Source organism: Alligator sinensis, unplaced genomic scaffold, assembly GCF_000455745.1.
Source record: "Alligator sinensis unplaced genomic scaffold, ASM45574v1 scaffold416_1, whole genome shotgun sequence".
Taxonomy (NCBI): domain Eukaryota; kingdom Metazoa; phylum Chordata; order Crocodylia; family Alligatoridae; genus Alligator; species Alligator sinensis.
In genome coordinates this window covers 177,221-195,056 of record NW_005842828.1, presented here as the reverse complement: position 1 = coordinate 195,056, position 17,836 = coordinate 177,221, and the positions used below count along the sequence as shown (strand labels likewise).

At 42.0% G+C, this 17,836-nt stretch overlaps 1 pseudogene; it reads left to right on the top strand.

The window, feature by feature from the left end:
- Positions 1-17,407: 17,407 nt before the first annotated feature.
- Positions 17,408-17,513, top strand: LOC112547951 (annotated as a pseudogene).
- The last annotated feature ends 323 nt before the right edge of the window (positions 17,514-17,836 follow it).

Below are 17,836 nucleotides of genomic sequence, written 5' to 3'. Positions count from 1 at the left end.
AGGGGTGTTATGACCCCAGCACTCGTTCCTGCCTGGGGCAGAGGGTCAAACCTGATGATCTGTTTAGGTCTCTTCCGACCCTAAGCACTATGAAACCTAAAGAACTCTCTAGACTTTTTTGCCTGATGTCAATCCAGCTAAAATAATGGAATGGCTAATTTGGGAATTATTCAACATGTTTTCATGGAAAGTGGGTGTTGGAAGGCATATCTGGTACTCTGAAGATTGTAGGTCTGATTCGTGTGCTTGGATTCGAACAATTTACTTGAGATTATATGGTTTTTGTTTTTGCTTTCATTTAAAATGAAATTAGATACTCTTCTGAAAGGCCTGCTTGGATCCAGGTTAATGCAGGAGGTGAGACCTGGTGATTGTAGTGATCTGGTCTCACCTCGTAGTCTATGAACCTATGGATGTTCTTATGTTTTGATTAAGTGAGGCAGGGCTCTGAAGGTGGCCTACTGTTTTATCAAGTAGGAAGGCAGGGGAGATATGTACCTTTTATAGACTAATATCTAGTTAGTGTATAAAGGTGTGTATCTGTCCTGCCTTCTGACTGACTTAGGCCAAAACATCTGCCTAAGCTGTATACCTCTCTCTCTATTAAGTATATCATTGTTTCCCTAGCCTGGATCAGTCTATCACCAATAAAATAGACATGTAGAACCAGAATATAGGTAGAAGATAGAGATGTTTATGTAGGAGATTAACAAGAGATCACTGGCTTTGTAAATTTTCCAAAGTAACAGTTCAGTGTTGGAGAATGCTGCTTTGATAAAATTGAAGCCTTCCATGGAAATGTGTTGAGCCCATGAAAAAAGTTTTGACAGACATAAACCATGTGCATGGCTTGTTTAGCCAGAGTATCTCTCTGGTTCTCTGTTATCCAAATTGCAACCTGCCCATCCACCAGCTGACCCAACCAGTTGGTGGGGCTGGCAAGCTGGCAGAAAATTAGGCAGGCAGAAAAGCCAGCTGCTCAGCTGGTGAGCAGGTGGCCTGGCCATCTTATTGCTGGTTCTCTTCCCATCTTGCTACTGGCTGCCCTGTTACCCTGCTTGTGGGTGGGTATGTTCCTCTGCTTCCAAGGGACTTGGTCAGCAGGATGCCAGCCTTGCCTTGCTGTCTGGCTGGCTGCCAATCTTCACAGCTGATGGCAGAGTACCTGGGTGCTATAACATAGTTTTCAGTTTCCAAGTAAAATTGTGCAAAGGTGGTGTTTGCTTCTGATGGAGTAGTAGACAAAATATCAACAAACCAGAATTCCCCAGGTTTCTTCCTTTTTTTTCAACTCATTTTACACTTGGGGTTGACAATGCAATGCAGAGGGACTGGGTTGTTGGATTGGAAACTAATCAGGGTGTGTTGGCAAAGCCAGTGGTACAATAAAAGGGTGTAAGAGCAGACCTTTACAACAGGTACATGTAATAAGCAGAAGAGAAGAAATAAGCTGCCATTTCAAATACTTTACAGTCTGAAGTACATGCCTCTGAACCATTGGTATAGAAGGTCAGAGCTCTGTGACACAGGCTAACTACCTCTCTCTGATCATAGTTGCTATTGTTATTTTGCTGTGTAGAAGAGGTAAGTTCCTAAGTGATTTGAATGGGGAATTAACTTGACTTCTGTTTGTGTAGGAAAAACTTCCTTTGATGCCACATGCTAACAGGTCTTTTTTAGAAGGCTGCTGCATTTATACTGTGCAGCTCAGAGATGAATTTTCCTGGAATTGAATTGCTTTGAATATTATTCTAGCACCATAAAGCATCTGCCTGCCTCAGTTTGATGGTTAGATAATCTAGTAACTCTAAAACAGTTGCATGGTCAGACTCGTCTAATGATAGAAATTAAAAACCCATCACTCCTCAACTTGACCCCATCGTGTCTCGTATGGGAAGTCCTGTAGTAACATACATCTGTAAAACTGTTTTCTTGAGAAGACATGACAATTCCTTCTGAGTTAAGTCTGTTTTGTCAACATGTATTTACTGCATGGGTACTACAATAACACTTTAAATTAAAAGCAACTATAACATATGTTCTGTAGGTGAACAGTTTGCTGGTTTTAACAAGAATGGTGCTTAGATACCAAAAGAAATAAATTAATGGACTAGATCATCCAAAATAAGTTATAAGGAAATGCACAAGTTACAATCCTTCATTGGGTATAAAAAGATAAACTTTTCTCATATAGATGTTTGCATTAATATATCGTAATAGATTTGTTTTTCCCCACTCAGCAGGTTTTTGAGAGGTCAGAGGAGTAGAAAGTTGCAGAAAGAAGTGTTCTTTGGGAAGCTGTAAGGAATGTGGTATTTACAAGCGGGGGCTTAGTATTTCTTTAGTTTTTGGATTTCTGGAAAGTAGAGTGGATCCCACGGGGGTACAAAACTTTTGTAGGTCTGTTGAAGTGAGGAGACCTATGGCAGTTTACATGAACTAAGGATCTATTCCAGTTTGGTATTACTTTGTTCATCAGCATATACCTTATGCTGTAATATATGCATGTGTACACGTGTGTGTGTCTATAATAATGTTTTTTAAATAGTGAAAAAATGTATTAATTCATTGGTTCATGTCTGGAATGCCTTTTGAAAGCCAACTATCAACCCTTAAAATGGACCTGCAAATAGAAAAATGAATACAGCTTTAATAATAGCCCTGCAAATGCCATGACTATGATTTAGTTGCTGTATTTGTTATCACTGCTCTCTGACTGCTGTTCTTTATTGGCATGTGTGCCTCAATTGTTCAAACAAGACAATGTCTGAACATTGATGTCATATTTTTGTTACTGCAAAAAGCCTACATTTGACCTTTCTTTGTGAGTGTGACACTAGTAGAATCCTGCTCCAGTTCCTAGCAATCTACTAAATCCTTAGAGAGTTTACTAGTTAATTATTGCCAAGTGAATTTTTAATTTGCTCCCAAGATTACATTGGTGAATACTGTCATTACTGGGAAGTTTATTTTAGAAATTGGCACTAGAGGGAGCTAAGTAATTGTATCATTTATGTATCTAGGAAAAAAAAAAAAAAGAACATTCATTTAAAAACTTGCATTTTTTTCTGAACCTGCTGATTTTACAAATATGGCAGCTATGCCTCAGCAAATTATAAGCAATAATGAATTAGTTAATTTTCCTTAGTGAAAACTGCTATGCTAAGATTATTAAATTACTGTATTTCTACTTAGTGAAAGTAGCTACTAGTCAGTAAATTAGGATTTCTAGGACTCTTTAGGGAGAGGGATTTTTTACTATTATCCTTGTTTATCATTATTTTTGTCTTAACAGAATTAAAGTGCTCATAGTTACCTTCTCTAAATATAAGTTTGCTCCCAAATGTATTACTGGATGGATGGCTTCATAGAATATAGTAGCTCCAAACAACAAAAGAAGATATTTGTTGTACAGGTTATACTGAATTTTCAAGATTTTCTGTTTGAGGCAAAGTTGTGCCTCAATACAATAGCCCTTTTTAATGTTTTTTTTAAGAAAGTGCAGGGGTCCAGTTCATTCCCTGTTTAATGAAAAAAAGAATGTGGGGAACCTTCAGTGGGAACTGGTTTGGGCCTTGGATCTGCATAACTCATAATCCAGACTTGTAGTAGAATTTTGTCTTCAGGGTTGCATGTCCTTAACTCCAAACTGTATGCTGAACTGTAGAATTCTGCTGCAGTCCAGAATAGTTTCATAAATGCATCCACATTTTCATATTGCCTGTGCTCCAAAGTCATAAAAACATTTGTTGAATATGACTTGATTATGAATATGACTTTTTAATATAATGTAGAACTTAGTCACAGCACCATTTAAAACAATTATATTATTTTGACTTGATTTCAGGAATTTTTAACATAGCTGCCTACCAAATAAATCATGGCTCTGAGTGCTACTAAGTGGGTTGCATGGATATTTCTTTGAATGTTACTTAACTTAATTGCAAGTATTCTAACTTCAAAGGGTTGCAGTTTATATAACCAACAAAAATGTGCTTATCTATAAGCTGTGGAGTTTTCAAGGAGACTTCTCAATCTTCTATCCCCACAAACTCTGTCTCTGTCCACTGTGTCTCAGTGCATTGCTGCCTCCACCTTTCTCAAAGCCAAGCAGAGATTGCCAAGCCCTTTTGTCCTTGACATCTGAAAGAGCAGCAGGCCTTGTTTCTTCTTGCAGTCAGTGTGGGGGGTTGTAGGATATCTCTTCCTAATGACTGCCTCGTTGTGGGGCAAATACCTCTTCACCACTCTCTCTAGTTAAGCACACATGTTCAAAAAGCATGAAGTGGAAGTGCTCTAAGTATCGCACTTTACTTAAGGCATTCTAGGTTGGGCTGGGAGTGAACAGAACAGATGTTTGCCCTTTGGTGTGGAGTGGCTCAGAGCCAGCCTGCACTGGCCGAGGCCAGAAGATTGGGGACAGTCCTGCATGCCTTAAAGAAGGCTGCTGGTGAATGCTGAGCCCAGCTGAGCAGTTGGCCACCCCTCATTGGCAGCAGCTGGGAGGTGAGAGTAGGGGAACAGAGCCCCCCACCGCACTGCCCCCTCAACTATACTGGCTTGAGTTTTGGGGGGGACGGGATGGATCTGCGTGGCAGGAGGGTTCCATTACCCCCTTACCCCAGCCTCCTGACAGCTGTAGCCAGGGACTGCAGCTTAGAGCCACATGCAGCTTTTCCTGCACTGGGACCTGGGGACAGAGGAGGTAGGAGAATGCAGCCCCCTGATATGTGGACCCAGCTTGGCAGCCAAGCCTAAGACCTGAGCCAGCAAGCAGGGGCCTCCATTCCCTGTCCCACTGTCCAGCCACATAGTGAGAAAAAAGCCTTTTCTGTCTCTTCTCTGTGACAGCTTAGGGGTGGGGCTGGGCCAGTGTTCACCTGCAGCAGAAGAGCACCAGCTGAGGCTAGCATGCTGCCTAGGGAGGGCCCTTTGGGATTCTGGGAGACTGTGATCTAACTTGAGTCATGAGGGAATCTGGCGCAGACATTCGATAAAACATTCCAACCTAAAGTGATTTGGTCTGGTACTACATCCATCCAGGTCTATCTTAGACCAGGATATGCCATTTTTAAAGTGGTCTATATGTGCTGAACATCTGTTTGATTATGGGTGTAGAGCAGTTTCTGAGCTCTTATCGCATGATATATGTAATGTCTGTACCTGGTCACTGTTTCCAGGAGGAGCATAAGGCTACAAAGCCTAATAGTTGTCTCTTTAATAAGGAACATGCTTGTCAGAGAAACATTTCTTTGCTTTGCTCCAGTTTGCTGACCTTTGTTATGGTTACAGATACAGATATAGGTACAGATTCATAGATGCTAGGGTCGGAAGGGACCTCATTAGATCTTCAAGTCTGACCCCCTGCCCGGGGCAGAAAAGAGTGCTGGGTCTAGTGCCCCCAGCCATATGCCTATCCAGCCTTCTCTCAAAGACTCCCAAGGTAAGGGAGAGAACCACCTCTCTTGGAAACCCATTCCAAATTCTGTCCACCCTTACCATGAAGAAGTTTTTCCTGATGTCCATCTAGCCTAGATCTGCTCTCCATCAGTTTGTGACCATTGTTCCTTGTTACCCCAGGAGGCACCCTGGTGAACAGAGCATCTCCAATTCCTTGCTACTCCCTAATGAATTTGTAGGTGGCCAGAAGATAACTTCTCAGCCTTCTCTTGTGGAGGCTGAAGAGATTCAGGTCCTCTAGTTTCTCCTCATAGGACTTGGCCTGTAAACCCTTAACCATATGAGTGGCCCTTCTCTCGAACCTCTCTATGTTATCCACATCCTTCTTAAAGTAAGGCGCCCAAAATTGGTTGCAGTACTCCAACTGCAGTCTGACCAATGCTGCAGAGAGGGGAATTATCACCTCCTTAGATCTGTTTGTCATGCATCTGCTATGTGTGGTTAGCTTTGTTGATGATTTTGTCACACTGATGACTCATGTTCATCTTGGAGTCGACTATAACTCTGAGATCCCTTTCTACTTTTGCATCTTTGCTTCCTCCTATTTTGAAAACTGAATGCAGATGAAGCATAATAACAGAATACAGTAACTATATGATAATACTCAGAGCTTACTGAAAACTTGAACATTGTAGACCTGAGTTCTGGTAGATAACCTGCACTCCTAGGTAGATACGAAGAATATTCTACATGTATTGAAAAGCTGTCATTTACTATGAATTGGGCAGTTTAGTGGCATTTGGATCATATTGGTGCTTGTTGTTCTTTCAGCATTTCATTGTAGAGTCTCTAGTTTGGCCACCTTGAGCTTGTGTTTGGCTCTTCGGGCATATTTTCTTACCAGTGATGAAGTGAATAGATGTTACCTCTGTCTACACTGCAGCACTGTCAATAGCAGTATTGGGCCTGGCATTGTACTGGTCTCATCTTTTTTCTCTTTGTGGGACTGTTCTTAGAGTGGTTATGATGTGGTTATGATATTGGTGAGGACAGCATAGTTGTTTCCTTTTTTACTAAGAATTTCAGAATTTTAGACCTTCAGTGGGGATAACTCTTCAACATCCTTTTATTTCATATGAAACAGTCTTCCTGCATAGACCAATTTAATCAAATTATTTGCTATTTATAGTAACTTTATGCTAAACTGCTGTGTATAATAATTTCTTGGTAGTTTTCTGAATTGATATCAAATAGGCTCCTGAAAAAAAACAGCATATGAATTTTGGACCTTTTATCAGTTGTGAACAGTCATGAAATTACATGGAAAACAAAGTGTAATTTCACAATGCAGGATGACTAATACTTGATGCAGTGCGCAAATAATCAATTTCAAATAAGTACTAGAAGTGTTTCACTAATAAAAGGTAAGCTTTCCTTTTTAAGTCAAATAAGTCAGGAATGCCTGGTACTTTTTCACATTTTCATCTTGATTTGGTGCAGATTTTACGATTTAATACATTATTTCTGCATTGATGCCTGGACACCATAAGAAGACATCATGACTTGGTTATTACATTTTTCAGTGCCTGAATGTGAACTGTGGATTATGTTTAGGGTTCTTATGTTATGAAAAAATAACTTTTGGATAGAAGTCCATTATATTGATCCCTATAGTTTCAATAAAGTATTTTAGGTTACAAAGTATCTGGCCTGTTTGTCCGTCTAGAATTGTTTTCTCAAAATGATTGAAAGTTGGATTGTTTTATACTTCTGATTTAGGATGGACAAATGTTATTTTAGAAATGGGTGGTGCTGGAGTCATCTTATACTACAACTTATATAAAAAATTGATCTCTTATTAGTTTATTGTTAACCTGACCCTGATTTGGTTTATTTTGTTCTATGTATCTGTACCATAATAGTCAATGATCTCATCTAGCTGTTGGATTTCTTGAAGATAAAAAGATACCTTTCCCAAATGACACTTCTACAAATCACAGTTTCCCTAAAATTTTTTAATTACTTTATTGAGAGTTATCAGCCCCTTAACGCTTCTGCAATTTACTGTACAGCTGGCACAAGTAATGGTATATAGTTTATCTTCTCTAGTTCCCTTGAATTATAATTTTCTTCTGGTGAAAAAAGATAGTTATGAAACTCTCTTCCACAGTCTTCTGCTAGGTTTCATTCCAAAATGTGGGATTCATGTGGCTTCATTTGTTTAATCTTTGGCAAAGGTCAGGTTTTCCTCTGATACAGTACTTAGTAGCTGAGCAAGTACACAGCATTGCTATTAGGACACTGATCTTTATCTTGTTTAATTTTTGTTATGTGCAGGGTTGCTGTTACATATCACTCACATGGCAGAAAGGAAGTATCTGCTTATTCATCAGCACCATTTAAACACAAACCACGTCATTAAGGTAGGCCAATATTCTTATAGTTTATAAATGGGAGACAAGCACTTAGATAATAGCCAGTGTTTCAAATTATGCAACTGTGTACACACTTCTGCATGCAGTAAGTAAGCAGATGTGTAACCAGCTCAATGGGCATGTCCATAACTTTTCTGCACATACTGTATATCCATGATGATAAGTTACGCCTGTAGAACTGTATGTGTCCATCCAACCTTGAAAATCTGGCCTTGAAGGACTTGCCCAAGCTTATGCCCTGAGCTAGAGGCATTGAGAGGACTACAAGTTTATATTTCTCAGTTTACTGCTATCGACTCTCCTGTCCCAGCCAACTGTTCATCACTTCTCTCTCTGTGCTTCAGGACACCAGGGCTTCTCACCTCTGTTTTTAGCTCCCTTTCCCACCCCAGCTCTCCCACTTGCTGGCCATTTTCCTGCTTTTTTTGTGGGGACTGGGCTTTTTTCATGGGGGACCTACCAAATATGTGGTTTCTGTGAAAAGTGCAAAATCATGGATTTGGTAGGTCCCTACCCATCCGTGTTTGGGTCTCCCAGCCACAAGGTGCACCATACACTTCTGCAGCTGGGAGCCCTGTTCAGGATCAGAGCTCAGCCACAATGGGGACCCTGTGCTTCTGCAGCTGGGAGCTCCATCAGCTAATCAGGGCTCCCAGCAGGGGCAGCTCGCATTCAGTTAAAGGTGTGATAGGAACTGGCAACAAACTTATTACACAAAATAATCCTGGTTTTATCATGACATTAATGGAATGAACGTGTGGCCAGGTGAGGCCACTACTTAAGATGTGATTTCATAGACATTAGGGCTGGAAGGGACCTCGGAAGATCATCGAGTCCAGCCCCCTGCCCAAAGGGCAGGAAGTCAGCTGGGGTCATAGGATCCCAGCAAGATAAGCATCCAGTTTCCTCTTGAAGGTGTTCAATGAAGGCGCTTGAACCACCTCCGGTGGCAGGCTGTTCCAGACCTTGGGGGCTCAGACAGTAAAGAAATTCTTCCTTATGTCCAGCCTGAAACGATCTTGAAGTAGTTTGTGACCATTCGACCTCGTCATCCCTTGGGGCGCTCTGGTGAACAAACGTTCCCCCAGATACTGGTGGTCACCCCTGATAAACTTGTAGGTGGCCATCAGATCACCCCTGAGCCTGTGCTTTTTCAGGCTAAAGAGCCCCAGGGCTCTCAGCCTGTCATTGTAGGGTCTGCTTCCCTGACCTCTGATCATGCGTGTGGCTCTTCTCTGGACTCTGTCAAGCTTCTCCACATCCTTTTTGAAATGTGGAGTCCAAAACTGGACACAGTACTCCAGCTGCGGCCTCACTAAGGCCGAGTACAAGGGGAGAATGACGTCCCGGGATTTGCTTGAGAAGCATCTACGGATGCAAGCCAGCGTTTTGGTCACTTTACTAGCCGCAGCATCGCATTGCAGGCTCATGTTCATCTTGTGGTCAATGATGACCCCCAAGTCTCTTTCTTCCATAGTGCTAGCCAACATAGCACTGCCGAGCCTATAAGGATGCTGCGGGTTTTTTTTCCCAAGGTGGAGAACCTTGCATTTATTGGCGTTGAACACCATCAGATTCTTGTCCACCCACTTGCTGAGCCTGTCCAGGTCAGCCTGGATCACCCGCCTGTCTTCTGGTGTGGATGCTTTGCCCCCAAGTTTGGTGTCATCGGCAAACTTGGCCAGTCCACTTCTGACTCCAGTGTCCACATCGTTAATGAAGATGTTGAACAGTATGGCTCCCAGGACAGAGCCTTGGGGGACCCCACTGGTCACAGAACACCACGATGAGTGACTTCCATCAATTACTACCCTCTGGGTCCGCCCCCGGAGCCAATTTTCCAGCCAGTGCATCGTGGAGGACCCAAGGCGACAATTGGCCAGTTTCTCCAAGAGGCGATCATGGGACACCAGATCGAAGGCTTTTTTGAAGTCAAAATATATGACATCAATCTCTCATTAATGAGTTAATCAATAATGAGTTAATCATGTCTTAAGTGTAATATGTGTCAGGAGCCCAGCAGTGAGAAAGCAGTGGGCTGGAGCTGTGTAGCATGTGATCTCAGGAGGGTGCATGGAGAGGGAACATGCCAACATCTCTACAGCTCAACCAGAAGGAAATGAAGATGCAGCAAAAGTCCCAGAAAGAAGTAACAATAAATGTGACAGAAATTTATTAAGAGAGTGTTTTGAGGCCTCAATAACTTACTTTGTTTGGCAAAGGTAAGAAATGTGTGTTGATGAAAGGGAAGGTGACTTTGATCATGTGAACTGTGGAACTTTGAAGAAGATGGAAGGAAGGAAATATTTGAATATTAAAGTATGTTCATAGATGCACTGGGGGCATTCAGAGTGGGAAGTGAGCTAAAGTTTATGTGGGTTTGTTAGATGGGCAAATATGAAGGGTCTTTCATGAAGAAATTAATTGCTGCTTTCAGAGATTGGAGCTGATGAAGGTTGTTTCATATTAATATCCTGGAGAAACAGTAGATATAGGACTTGGAAACAAGACCTGAAAATGGAAGCCACCATCTCTCTCTTTCTGAAAGCCCCTCAGTTAAGCAGCTTTGAACTGCAAGTATGAAGTTCACTCTAGTGAAATCAAACTCCTTTTCTTAAGGATTCATGAAAGAAGATAAAATAGAGGAGGCAGAGCCAAAAATTATACTCTTGGTCCAAAACTGAAATGTTTGGCTCTCACTGCTCTAGAGCATGCACATGTGACATAAGCATTTTCAGTGCCAAGTGCTGCCCTGTTCCAATAGTATTAGTGCTCCCACACATGTCCAAAATGTGGATAGAGGTTAGAATAGAGGGCTGAGGTAGCATAGTTCTTCTGAACACTGCTTCAGTCATTTGAAAAAGACATTGTTTCTACTCTAATGCATTATCTGTAAGGCATGTACAGTGCAAAGTCAGCCTATAAGTTCATGAAAGCCAGATAGTGTTCTGTAGAGAAAGGTAGCTGGCCACCACACATGGGCAGGAGGGAGACTTTTCACAAACTGAAGAAAAATGATATTTTAAGCAGAATTTCCCGGCACATCCCATTTGTAGTGCTCTGACATGTTTATTGACATTACCTTCACCCTAATATAATATTGGGAAGGGCACTTGAATAGAATGGCATGATGGAGATCAAACCCTATTCCTGTTTCAGTGGGGTTTTTTTAGCAAACTACTTGCTTGCCTTATGCATGTTTTTCTGTGCTAGTGAAGCATCTGTGCCTTTAATTATTCCTTCCCTTGACTGGAATAACTTACTGTCTGCAGCAGTGTCGCATGAGTAACTACTAGAGAGGTTGCAAGATACTTCTATTTTTAACCATGTGTCTGTTAGAGTTAAGTCCCATTAAAGTTTCAGTTCAGAATGTTTTGCTTAGTTTTAACAAATTAAATCCCTCTGTTGGCATCTAAGGAGCTAGAATGGCATTCATACAAATTTGCCAAACTGGCCAACATTGTCTCCATGTTTCTTTGTGTTCCCATCTCTGTCTGTACATATCTATTATCTTTTGTCTTATATTGTATAAGCCACATAAGACGCCTGTGGGTAATGTGGGCAACCATGTAAACTGCAAGTTGCCCTAGTCATTTGCCAAATGCCACTGATTTCAAGTTGACAAAAAATTGCCACCTAAGTTGTGGGGAACAGTCTTGTCCTTGTTGTTCCTAGCTCACCAAGCCTTGTTACTCAGAGTACTTTGTATCTAATACTAGTCTTGAAATTCATAGTCAACTAGTCAGTCTCAGGGTTGCTAATAAGCACTACACTGACAGTGGATGTGGTGGACTAGAAAGATTACCCCCTGCTGCACATGCTGGGTAATACCTGGATTGTCAAAACAGCCTGTTATATGAAGCTCAGGTTGTTTGGAGTGGGGATCATTTTTATTTTGTTTGTATAGCAACTGGCATAATGAGAGTCTGATCCATGAGTTGGGCCCACTGAGCTGTGACAACAACAACAATGCTGTAGTTAATACATAATGTTTTTGGTCTGAGTTAAATTGCTATAATTTCATATGAAATATTTTAGAAAATCAGATGAGCGCATAATAAAATAGAAATAGCTTATTGAAGGTATAAGAAGGTCTCAGCATTCCAACCATAATAGGAATGTCCAGAATTGGACAAACAGTTTAGTACTCATTAGCAGCCATCAGTCTTGGGAGACCATGGAGATTGCACCTTTGGTGGACTACCAGATACCACCACAGCTTCTTGAGTGACTGAGGAGTCCAGTGTGTAACAAGCAGACCCTCTGGCAAGATGCACGTACACACTCAGTTGAGCTTGTACTGGCATGCCACGTACCATTTTGTCTTGCCTGCCTCTGATGCCTCTTTTCCAGCTCATCATTAACCCTCTCCATCTAGAAGTGACATAGGCACTGCTTCATGGCAGCTTTCTACTCACAGCAGTCCAAAGACATTGATTTCCAGCATTGGCCATTGATACATAGCTCATGAAGGTTTTTCTTTCACACATCAACAAAACAAAGTTTGGGCCATCCAAGTTGATGTTTGCCAGTGGCCAGCTCACTGTAGAGTATATCCTTGGGGATTCAGCCATCGCTCATATGATTGAAATGTCCTAACCAGTGGAGGCATCTGTATCAGAAGCACACACATGCTGGGTATCTTGGACCATTCCAGAACAGGGAAGTTGGAGATTTTGTCACGCTATGTTATGAGCAGGATACCGTGGAGATATCAAAGACGGAAACTGTTCAGTTGTCTTTCTTCCTGTGTTAGTATTATGGAAGCAAAATACAAGGGCTCTAGAAAATGGGAGGTGATGGTGATGATGATTCAGAAACATTTCTGAAAACAGTGCGCCAGAGTCAAATTGAGGAAAAGATGCACTAATTACCATATTTATTATAATTGAAGACCAGATTTTTCCCCCCAGATAACATGGGGGGGAGGGGGAGCCTTCTCTTAGTTTTGAGTACTAGGTTGGTGCAGGCAGCAGCTCAGCTCTGGCTTTGACTCCTGACTGAGAGCAGCAGTTAGATAGGAGCCACCACCTGCCCTGGGCTAGGGTGGCTTCTGCAGCAGGGGAGAGGGTGCCCAGCGGTGTGCGTATACAGAAGAGACCTGCCTGAACAGCTTGTGGGGATCGTGAGGGAGACTTTACTTACCCCCTATTCCCCCCTGCTGGTTATTCCCTTCAGATCCAACCTGGTTGGGCCCAGAGCTCCTACCACTGACTGATCAGGGTGGGGCTGGGCCAGGGCCACTGCTATTAACTGCCCCAGAGCTAGAGCACAGCTGCAGCAGAGCAGCAGAAGGTAAACCATGGGAGGAGACAGGCAGCAGGGATCAGGCAGAGACATGGGGAGAGTATGTGGCAGGGAGAGCAGGAGGTGGGCAGCAGGCACTAGGGATGCAAGGGTCAGGGAGAAAGGTGGCAGGGGGGCTAGGAGGTGGGGGGCAGGGAGTGGGAGCAACACCTAGGCACAGGTGGGCAAGGGGCATGGGGGACAGAGGGCAGGCGTAGGTGCAAAACAGTGGGGGTAATGTGGCAGAGGTAAGGGGCAGGGAGACGGGTGGCAAGGGGGCCTAGGGAGTGGGGGGCAGGGAGTAGAAGGCAGGCACAGGGGGCAGAGGGAAGGCAGTAGCGGGTAATGTGGCAGGGGAGCAGGCAAGGATGTAAGGGGCAAGGGTCTTGCTCCTCATCCCCTGCCCCCCCCCTACTGCTTTCTCCAGCACAGCATTGTGGGTGGGGGGAAGGTGCATTTAACATGACCTTTCACTAATTAGATTCTATACATGGAAAATTATAACAAATTTATAGCTTACTATGTATATAGTCTAGTTATTGGAGAGTCACCTTAAATTTGAAATCATCTTGGATTCAGATGAGAAGCCAAAATGAAACTCTGCTCATCCCTTTAAAAATGATTAACTTTTCTCTTTTATTAAATGTTTCATCTGTGGTAAAGTGATTGGCAATTAGTTTCACCATTGCACTTCAGTGTTAATGCTGCAGTGACAGTAACTAGGTTGGATCGTAACAGTTGCAGTCATGAACGCTGCATGCCCCTGGAGGCTGGGGGGGCACAGCGAGCTCCTGCAGGTGGCAGAAGTGCTGTTGGCAGTGGGAGCATGGCGCCGGTGAGCAGGGAGCTCCTGCAGGTAGGTCTTGTAGGGAGCTCACTGTCGGTGGTGGGAGCAGCGGGTGGTGAGTGGCAACTGCTGGCAGGCACCGCCAGCAGTGTCAGCAGTGCCTTTTTGCATGGGGTGCACCACCACGCTCAAGGGATGCATGTGCACCTGCATGCACTACCTTTGCATCACCAATGGTTCCAGCTGTTGTTTCAGGCTGCTGTCAAACACAGACTTTGCTGCTTTATGTTATGTTCCCATTTAAAGGATATCTTAACAGCCATCAGAGACTAAGTTGGCACTATAAGGAAAAGTTTGCTAAAGTTTGGAACAAGTTAGCTTGCTATATTGCCATGCAGGTTCACTAATAGCTATAGCTTTGTTTTTAGAACTGATTTTAATAGTATATGCAATAAAAAATGTCACCAAAAATAATCCATTTTTTAATAAGGGATTTTGTTGTTGTTTTTTAAGAACTTCTCTCTTAAAAACAAAACCATAAAAACCCCTTAACTTCAGAAAAACTGACTTTTTCCCCTTCAACTCAGACCTCTTCTTTTTAAACATTAGCATTTTCTGAGCTATTGCTCATCTTATTTGGGAATGAAATAATCAACCAAGTGAAAAACAAATAGACTTGTGCCCAGACCATAAAAGGCAATTACTAAGAATTACCCAATAGGTTTTTTTTTCTGTCATAAAGTGTCCTCTGATCTTAAATCCCTTTATTATGTGCTTGTCAGGCCATACTGTACCACTGGAAATGGTGGTAACATGCTGTGTTATGTAAGTAAGCACTTCTGTATACACTTAATTCACAAATGCTTATGCATGACTGCAGTTGAGCAGAATTACACCCTTTGGTACCACTGTTTGATGTATTCAGAATAAAAGGTCGTATCTCCTAAGAACTTCAAATAGGAAATGACCAACACCGATTACTTTAGTCCAAACATGATCTGATTCCACTACTTCAGCAGATTACAGAAAACCAAACTGTCTCTAGTTAAGGTTTACACCTTCATTTCCCAGTGGTATGTTTATGACTATTTGCATACTATTTAGGGTGACTGAAAAAAAATATTTAATGGTTTCAATAGCATTCTTATTGTTGCCTAGTGTTGTTCGTCTTGGAAGCCTGCATAAGATGTTCCTTAAGGATGTACTGCTGTGGTAAAGGAAGAAAGGACTGTAAATGCTCACCATAAGAAAAAATTGTCTTAGTAAGCACACCTAAGAACTAGCCAGCACATCCACATGTACCTATCCCAATGTGTACTTGATTTTTGTGTGTGGAAGAAATCTATTTTGCCTTTTGTGCATTTCCTCAGGGAGCCATGTGTTTGCCATTAGGATGAGCTACTTAAGTCAAGCATAAAGTCATATTACCTTTGGTTTTACTGGACGATCAGACAATGACAGTCTGGAATTGATTCAGCAAATAAGTGCAGTGGTGGGAAAAAGACGAACCATGCGTGACAGCGAGCTCCTAAAACACATTGTGTGTGAAGGTGTGCATTGCTGAGCCACTTGCGGCACTGAGTGCTTCCTGCTTATTCCTAGCATCTGATGAATCTTCCCTAGCATTGTCTACGAAAGCTTATGCCTCTGAGCCATGCAGCACCCTCCCTACCTTCTGCTTGACTTCAGATTACCACCCCTCACCATACTTTTGAAAAATGTTGTAACTGAGATCTCCTCTAATATGCCTTTGTCACAAACAGTTCACCCTAATCTCCCCTAATCACCCTAATCATCATTTCATTGCCATGGCTCTTTAACTACAATAAAAAGTGCACCACATATCGTTTCATGTCTCAGCTATATTCCATGTAAATAGATCTGGCTGCTGGCAGGGCTTGCTGTGAAGCACTTCAGAAACAAAAGCATGATTTGGAATGACCTGAGACAGTCTATATATGTAGGCATTTATTCCGCTCCCCTCACAGCAGACACTATACAGTAGCCCAATTTTGAAAGTTTTATTTCAAAACGTCTCCTTCAAGTTTACCACCAAAAAAAATAAGCTCCTAAAGAAATTGGTGAGCTGGATAGATTAGACAGATGGAGGGGCCGTTGAGTACAGTTATTCTGTATATTTTGATCTGTTGACCCTCAACTCTGTGTTATAATATGATTGCATGAGCCACAAGCACTGGGATTTTGTAGTGGAAGATATGGATGCAGCATTGGATGTTAATTGGTGCCCATCCCCTTCACCCACAAGAAGTTTTGTTCTTTGTAAGAAGAATTCAATGGTGCCAGCTTCCCCTTGATTTTATTCCAAGTGTCATCATGCTTACTCTGTTTCTTAAAACTCCAGTTTCTAGATGTGCTAATACATGAGAACTGCTGTTTTTGTTTACCATAAGTGACTTTGTAACCATCACGGTTGTGAATAAAAGTTTCATCATGTGACTTAAAGGTACAGAAAGAAAATAGAGAGCTTGAAAAATACGTGTCACTGGGTACAGTTCACTGTTACTGCACATGTCACCAGTCTTTAGTCTGAGGGCACCATTTCAGATGACAGGCCCTGATCCTTTCTTCCTCTGAGTGCAATCCCATTTTGCCCACTCTTAGACTGGGTTTCTGAGCTCCAGCACTTAGTATACTAACTGCAGCTGTTCACCAGGTCCAGCTGAGTTCAATTCCTTCCTTTCTTCCTTTCAGAAAAGCAGAGCTTTGAGCACAGATGAATAGCTGAGACCTGTGTACATGGGGATCCAAAATGGCTTTTCAGAGCAAAATATACACTTGCAAAATAGAACAAGACCAAAGGGGTTTAAATGCTACAGAAGGTTTTGTATGAGTTTAAATAGCTTACCCAGAAGTTTTGATGCCTGTCTTAACTAAGAAGACTGACTTGACACGGTTGGGGCTCAGTCTTCTTTCAGTAGGCTTTTTCCTTTGGCCTTTAAGAACCATCCTTTTATTCAGGCAGTGATCTTTGTTTCACTTTTTGTTGGTCAGATCACACTTTTTGATACTGGTGAGGGTGTCTGCCCTGAATTGCTGAGGACTGCAAAGTCTGATGTAAAAATTCAAGAGTGAGCAGGGACATTTGTGCTCTGGTAAATGAAGCTGTCTGAAGCCATTGTGTTCTTCCTTTCCTAGGTGCTCCTAGCCTCTGTCTGAATTAACCCTCAAGAATGGCAATAAAGCCAAGGGGTGGAACACATAATATTAAACATATATGAATACCTTTCACAATGTAACATCTGAAAATATCTTATCGTTTATCAGGGATCTGCCTCATGATTTTTGAATGTTTGGGACCTGCAGTACCAGAAATATATTTCCTGTGTGTGTGAAGAGTGTTCAGCACATTGCTGGGAACTGCTAAAAGGCAGATAAAAATAAGCTAAATAAAGAAAAATAAATTGATTTACCCTCCCTGAACTCACTTGCATCCCCTTTCAGAGGTAAAGGTATACTGATCCATTGGGAAGAATTCAGTATACTCTGGTTTCTCTTCAGATTGCATAAATCTTTCACCTTTTACTAAAGATTTTCATGGAGAGGAAGTTATTTCCTGTGCTTTTGTTGGTACTATATTGGGGGCGGGGGGTATGTGGGTTTTTTTTCTCCTCCTCATTAAAAGAAGGTGGCATCTCTGGATATTATAAGAGAATATTGGAAAGAAAAAAAAAAAGAGAAATGTACAAAAAATTGTGTTTTGATTTGGTATAGTTGCAAGTTAGCTTAAAAGGCTGTTACCAAGCTGTTTAGCTCTCACCTATTGAGAACAGTTCAAACCTGAAGCAAATTGGGCATTAATATATTTTGAGGTTTTTGTAGTGCAGATAGCATGGGATCATGTCCACTTTTGAATTACTTTGTATTTCCTGATTCTATGAAGTGTGAAATGCCTTGTTATCGTTATTAC